The sequence below is a fragment of the Palaemon carinicauda genome, chromosome 2, assembly GCF_036898095.1.
Source record: "Palaemon carinicauda isolate YSFRI2023 chromosome 2, ASM3689809v2, whole genome shotgun sequence".
Taxonomy (NCBI): Eukaryota; Metazoa; Arthropoda; class Malacostraca; order Decapoda; family Palaemonidae; genus Palaemon; species Palaemon carinicauda.
In genome coordinates, this window is record NC_090726.1 from 50,300,556 (window position 1) to 50,308,055 (window position 7,500).

Sequence of the window (7,500 nt, forward strand, 5' to 3'; positions counted from 1 at the left end):
CGTCGGAGAAGATGATGAATGGGGAAATGTTAATTTAAAAGCTCAAGATAGAGACGACTAGCGAAATCAAACCGAGGCCCTTTGCGTCAATAGGCGTAGGAGATGATGAATGGGAAAGTGTTAATTTAAAAGCTCAAGATAGAGACGACTGGCGAAATCTAACCGAAGCCCTTTGCGTTAATAGGCGTAGGAGATGATGATGATGATGATGAAATATATAAACTCCTTGGAGGTAATAATGATTGTATATGTCCTTGTAAGAAAATAACAAAAACTAGTACCGTTCTTTCCTTGAAGGTCTCGGCTATTTTTTGTCGATATTGGCTTTGGTACGTGTCCTTGCAAACTCAAGTGTGTTTTAGCAGTGCCGTTGTAAACAGTGGATTCTCGCCTTTTTATTTTCATTTTATGTATGCCTTGACACATTACAAAGAATTCTCTCTCTCTCTCTCTCTCTCTCTCTCTCTCTCTCTCTCTCTCTCTCTCTCTCTCTCTCTCTCTCTCTCTCTCTCTGGGAAAACGTGATTTCTCTTGTTATAAAATACACTTTAACTGACACAATGCAAACAATTTATTCTCTCTCTCTCTCTCTCTCTCTCTCTCTCTCTCTCTCTCTCTCTCTCTCTCTCCTCTCTCTCTCTCTCTCTCTCTCTCTCAGGGAAAACGTTATTTCTCTTCAGTTATAAAATACACATTAAATGACACAATGCAAATAATTTATTCTCTCTCTCTCTCTCTCTCTCTCTCTCTCTCTCTCTCTCTCTCTCTCTCTCTCTCTCTCTCTCTCTCTCTCTCTCTCTCAGGGAAAACGTTATTTCTCTTCAGTTATAAAATACACATTAAATGACACAATGCAAATAATTTATTCTCTCTCTCTCTCTCTCTCTCTCTCTCTCTCTCTCTCTCTCTCTCTCTCTCTCTCTCTCTCTCTCTCAGGGAAAACGTTAATTCTCTTCAGTTATAAAATACATATTAAATGACACAATGCAAATAATTTATTCTCTCTCTCTCTCTCTCTCTCTCTATCTCTCTCTCTCTCTCTCTCTCTCTCTCTCTCTCTCTCTCTCTCTCTCTCTCTCTCTCTCAGGGAAAACGTGATTTCTCTTCAATGTCATAAAATACACTCTAACTGACACAATGCAAACAATTTATTCTCTCTCTCTCTCTCTCTCTCTCTCTCTCTCTCTCTCTCTCTCACACACACACACACTGTTTCAATTAAAAGAGGCAAAACAATGAACAGAAACTCTACCAGTATTCAGGATACGCCAAGGTCTTTCCTAAAACCATCTGCTAATAGCAACTCATAGATGGCAGCACGGGTAGAGCGTCTACGATTTATTTCTCGAGTGATTGTTGTTTTGGGCAACTGGAGGGTGGGAGATCATAAAGAAGGTAGTAGCCAATAACTTGGGGAGAGAGAGAGAGAGAGAGAGAGAGAGAGAGAGAGAGAGAGAGACTGAGAGAGAGAAGAGAGAGAGAGAGAGAGAGAAATGAAGTTGTTAGGTACTCGACAGGACTTGCAGTGTTGCAGTGGTATGTTTTAACCTCAGGGTATGTGCTACGCTACGCCACATATATAGAGAACTGTGACGAAAAAACAATGTTAACCCTTTCGATCAGGTTCAGATAAAGGGAATGTCTTGCCATGAACTATAATTATGCACTTTCTTCGTAAGAGTCGCAGAGTCGAAATCAAACGTATCTCATGTGATACATGATGCATCTTAAGATGGAGACGATGCATGATACATGACGTGCATTAGTAAAACACGGACTTCCTGATTGCGGTTACAAGTCATGGAACTCTTAAAAAATAAAAAACGAATTACGTAACACGAACAAACGCAAGGTTAAATGTTCCAGAAAAAGATTTCCAGAACAACCACAAAACTTTTAACTATTGGGAACTTTTCTTAAGATACATCCCCAAGGTTTAGGATTCACAAAGTGTCCGATACCATTTATATAATCGTTTTTAAAGAATACTGTTTTGTTTCCATTAGCAGGAACACGATTCCGTTTCCATTATTAGGAACTTTATTTCTGTTTTCGATACCAAGAACATGATTTTGTTTCCATTATCAGGAACATGATTCTGTTTCCATTATTCAGGAACACGATTTTGTTTTCCATTATCAGAACATGATTCTATTTTTATGGTCAGGAACATGATTCTGTTTCCGTTATCAGGAACTCTATTTTGTTTCCATTATCAGGGACACTATTCTGTTTCCATTATCAGGAACATGATTCTGCTTCTATAGCCAGGAACTCGATTTTATTTCCATTATCAGGAACATGATTCTGTGTCCATTATCAGGAACATGATTCTGTTTCTATGATCAGGAATCAATATTATTTCCAATATCAGAAACTCGATTTTGTTTCCATTATTAGGAACATTAGTCTGTTTCTATGATCATGAATTCGGTTTTGTTGCCATTATCAGGAACTCGATTTGGTGTTTCCATTATTAGGAACATTATTCTGTTTCTATGATCAGGAACTCGATTTGGTTTCCATTATCAGGAACACGATTTTGTGTCCATTATAAGAACAGGATTCTATTTCTATGGTCAGGAACTCTATTTTATTTGCCATTATCGAGAACATGATTCTGTTTTTATGACCAGAAACTTAATTTTGTTTCTATTATCAGGAATATGATTTGGTTTCCATTATCAGGAACACGATTTTGTTTCCATTATCAGAACAGGATTCTATTTCTAGTGACCAGGAATTCGATTTTGTTTCCGTTATCAGGAACATGATTCTCTTTCTATGATCAGGACTCAATTTTTTCCCATTATCAGGAAACCTCATTATGTTTTCCATTATCAGATATTCGATTTTGCTTTCATTATCAGGAACTCAATTCGGTTTCCGTCATGAGGAAACACGATTTTGTTTCCATTATCAGGAACTTGATTCTCCTTCTGTTATCGGGAACATGATTTTTGTTTCCAATAGTAGGACCATGATTCTGTTTCCATTATCAGGAACAGCATTCCGTTTTGTGTTATTATGAGCACGGGTTTTCTTTCATTATCAGGAACACAATTTTGTTTCCATTATCAGGAACAGAATCATGATTCAGTTTCCCATTATCATGATCATGATTCAGTTTCCATTATCATGATCATGATTCAGTTTCCATTATCATGAGTCATGATTCAGTTTCCATTATCGGGAACGTGATTCAGTTTCCATTATCATGATCATGATTCAGTTTCCATTATCAGAAACACGATTCACTTTCCATTATCAGGAACATGATTTAGTTTCCATTACCATGATCATGATTCAGTTTCCATTATCAGAAACACAATTCAGTTTCCATTATCATGATCATGATTCAGTTTCCATTATCAGGAACATTATTTGGTTACCTTTAAAGGTTTGAAGGCCACTCATGAATGGCAGAGGCAAGGGGACAGTGACATTACCTGAGCTAGCAGGACAATGCTCTAGAGACTGGCACCATATAACATATGACCAGCACCCAGGGCCCCTCTCCACCCATGCTAGGACCAGGGAGGGTAAGTAGATATATTATCTCCCCCAAACTCCCAAATCCCAAGCTCACAGGAATGGTGAGGTTGCAGACACAAGAAAAAAAACTTTCGGGCTTAAGTGGGTCTCGAATTCCATCCAACAGATTGCCAAGTAGGAACGCTTCCAGTCGGCTACCACAACTTTATTATTGTTGTTATTATTATTATTATTATATCTAGACGTAGTATAATAATAATCACACAAATACACACGATCTATTTTCATACAACCACCTCTATTAATACCTCGATAACTCACCAACAACAATCCTCTGACACTTTAGGAAATCTAACACATCCTGTCATTAGTGAATATTCGCCAAGACACACAAAGTATACAAATGAATAAAATTGAACCTCAAAGAAATCCAAATACTTATAAACTGGTAGATCCAAGATTGAACCACGTTTTAGTATAAAGAAATTATCCAAAATGAAATCTTTTATATATATGAACTGCCTAAAACACTTTTGATTAGATGAAAGTACACCTCACACCTCGGGCGATAATAGTGTCGAGTGGAGACGTGGCACACCCTTCCTCCACCAAGGTAAGCGAGAGACTGAGGGTTGCCTGCGTGTTGGAGTCTAACTATACTTCCCTCGAGACCTGTAGAGAAGTTGATGAAGAAGAAGAGGAGAAAGTCCCGGGTTTCCGTGGTCGTTTTGCCAAGCGTCTTTTCCTCACTTCAAGAATGTTTTACTCAATTCAAGAATATTTTCCTCATACTAAGAATATTTTCTTCACTTCAAGAATATCTTCCTCACTGTAAGTGTATTTTCCTCACTTTAAGACTACTTTCCTTCACTTCAAAAATATTTTTCTTCACTTCAAGAAGGTTTACTTCACTTCAAGAATATTTTTCTTCACTTTAAGAATACTTTTCTTCACTTCAAGAATATTTTCTTCACTTCAAGAATATTTTCCTCACTTTAAGAATACTTTTCTTCACTTTAACAATACTTTTCTTCACTTCAAAAATATTTTTCTTCACTTCAAGAATATTTTCTTTACTTCTAGAATATTTTCCTTCGAGAATATTTTCCTCACTTTAAGTATATTTTTCTCACTTCAAGAATATCTTCCTCAATTTAAGTATATTTTCCTCCCTTTATGAATATTTTCTTCACTTCAAGAATATTTTCCTCACTTCAAGAATATTTTCCTCACTTCAAGAATATTTTCCTCACCCCAAGAATATTTTCCTTACCTCAAGAATGTTTTCCTCACTTCAAGAGTGATTTCCTAACTTCAAGAACATTTTCTATACTTCAAGTACATTTGCTCACTTTAAGAATATTTTCCTCACTTAAAGAACTCCTCAGACTGAGGAGAATTGGTGAAGATAAACCTCCATATATTAAGCTTGAAGAAAACAGTAAAAATGTAACCCAAAAAATTAGAAGCAAAACAAAATATTCGTGAATATTTTCAAAATTGATCCGAGTCTGTTATTATTATTATTATTATTATTATTATTATTATTATTATTATTATTATTATTATTATTATTATTATTATCATCTAAGCTAGTTGGAAAAGCAAGATGCTATAAGCCCAAGGGCTCCAACATGGAAAAACCTAATAAACTACTGCCAGCTGTTAGAAAATAATAAAAAATGACGAATTATAATTGTATAATTTTATACAGGATATACATACGTTAATATGATTCATTAGAAGAAATTAGTTCATTGTTGGTCCACACCTTAATACGGAAAACTTCAATTTATGCAGAATTCTAAATATGAACATGGCGTAACTTCCGGTGTTTTTAACACGTGCTAAACGGGTGACTTCAACGCGGTGTGGTTTTATGAAGTGATCCAAACCTTATGTTGGTATTTCATTAAAAAAATGTTACTACTACTACTACTACTACTACTACTACTACTACAAGGACTATTACTGTTGCTAAATAACATAATGTGGCTGTTTTTAGTATCATTACTAGTGTACACGACCCGTCAAAAATGTCAGCTAAATCTATAGATACATATGGACACACACACACCTGTTTCACCAAGGTATGGCTATTTCCTCTCCCCTCCTCTACCAGAGGGACAGGGAGAGTTGGATGTAACCGGATATATATATATATATATATATGTGTGTGTGTATATATATATATATATATATATATATATATATATATATTATATATATATATATATATATATATATATATGTATATATATACATGTATTATTATTTATTATATGGGGAGATTATTATTATTATTATTATTATTATTATTATTATTATTATTATTATTATTAACGAAGCTACTACCCTAATTAGTAAAGTAGGATGCTACAAGCCCAAGGGCTCCAACAGGGAAAAATATCCCAGTAAAAAAAAAAAAAAAAAAAATCCCCCTTATTCCCCCCCCCCATTCCCCGCATTCTGTCTCATTTAAGAGATGACCTAAGGTCAAGCAACACCTTGTGCTTATACCCAAATCGTGACTCTCTTTGGATGGGAAAATTGGAGCCTGGAACCTTAATCACGAATCTCTTCAGATGTCTTCGCTCAAGGGATTAACTACTGCACTGTTCAGTGGCTACTTCCCTCTTTATATTGGCCAGGGCGTCAGCCACCAATTGAGATACTATACTCAATTCGTTTTAGTGAGGCAGATTTGCACCGACTCGCAGGGGTGCCCTTTTAGCTCGGAAAGGTTTCCTGGTCGCTGATTGGTTGGAGTGAGGCAGATTTGCACCGACTCGCAGGGGTGCCCTTTTAGCTCGGAAGGGTTTCCTGGTCGCTGATTGGTTGGAGTGAGGCAGATTTGCACCGACTCGCAGGGGTGCCCTTTTAGCTCGAAAAGGTTCCCTGATCGCTGATTGGTTGGAGTGAGGCAGATTTGCACCGACTCGCCAGGGTGCCCTTTTAGCTCGGAAAGGTTTCCTGATCGCTGATTGGTTGGAGTGAGGCAGATTTGCACCGACTCGCAGGGGTGCCCTTTTAGCTCGGAAGGGTTTCCTGGTCGCTGATTGGTTGGAGTGAGGCAGATTTGCACCGACTCGCAGGGGTGCCCTTTTAGTTCGGAAGGGTTTCCTGGTCGCTGATTGGTTGGAGTGAGGCAGATTTGCACCGACTCGCAGGGGTGCCCTTTTAGCTCGGAAAGGTTTCCTGGTCGCTGATTGGTTAGAATGATCTTGGCCAACCAATCAGCGATCAGGAAACTTTTCCGAGCTAAAAGGGTACCCCTGCGAGTCTGTGCAAATCTACCTCACTAAAAAGAATAGACTATAACGCTAGAGAGATGTTGGATCCTGTGATTGGCCAGACAGTACTACATTAGATCCTCTGGTTACGGTTCACTTTCCCTTTGCCTACACATACACCGAATAGTCTGGCCTGTTCTCTACATATTCTCCTCGGTCCTCATACACCTAAAAACACTGAGATTACCACACAATTCTTCTTATTTCACTGTAATTGTTCAGTGGCCACTTTCCTCTTGGTAAGAGTAGAAGAGACTCTTTAGCTATGGTAAGCAGCACTTCTAGGAGAAGAACACTCCAAAATCAAACCATTGCTCTCTAGTCTTGGGTAGTGTCATAGCCTCTGTACTATAGTCTTCCACTGTCTTGGGGTAGAGTTGTCTTGCTTGAGGGTACACTCGAGCACACCATTCTATCTTGTATTATTATTATTATTATTATTATTATTATTATTATTATTATTAGCCAAGCTATATCCCTAGTTGAAAAAGCTTATTATTACAAGCTAACCTGCAACCCTAGTTTGACAAGCAGGATGCTATGAGCCCAAGGTCCCCAATAGGGTAAAATAGCCTAATGAGGAAAGGAAATAAGGAAATAAATAAACTACAAAAGAAGAAATGAACAATTAAAAAAAAATATTCTAAGAACAGTAGCAACATCAAAATAATATTAAAATTAATTCCTCAGCTCAAATGGAAATAAGAAAATG

At 37.2% G+C, this 7,500-nt stretch overlaps 1 protein-coding gene across 2 annotated transcripts in view; it reads right to left on the reverse strand.

The window, feature by feature from the left end:
• LOC137624940 (peptide transporter family 1-like) overlaps positions 1–4,148 on the reverse strand; it is a 47,668-nt gene extending 43,520 nt beyond the window's left edge. The window contains exon 1 of one of the 2 annotated variants that reach the window (XM_068355882.1): positions 4,049–4,148. The gene's annotated coding sequence lies outside the window, so the exon portion shown is untranslated. The remainder of the gene's footprint in view (positions 1–4,048) is intronic. The other variant, XM_068355875.1, reaches the window with a different exon arrangement.
• Positions 4,149–7,500: the final 3,352 nt, after the last annotated feature.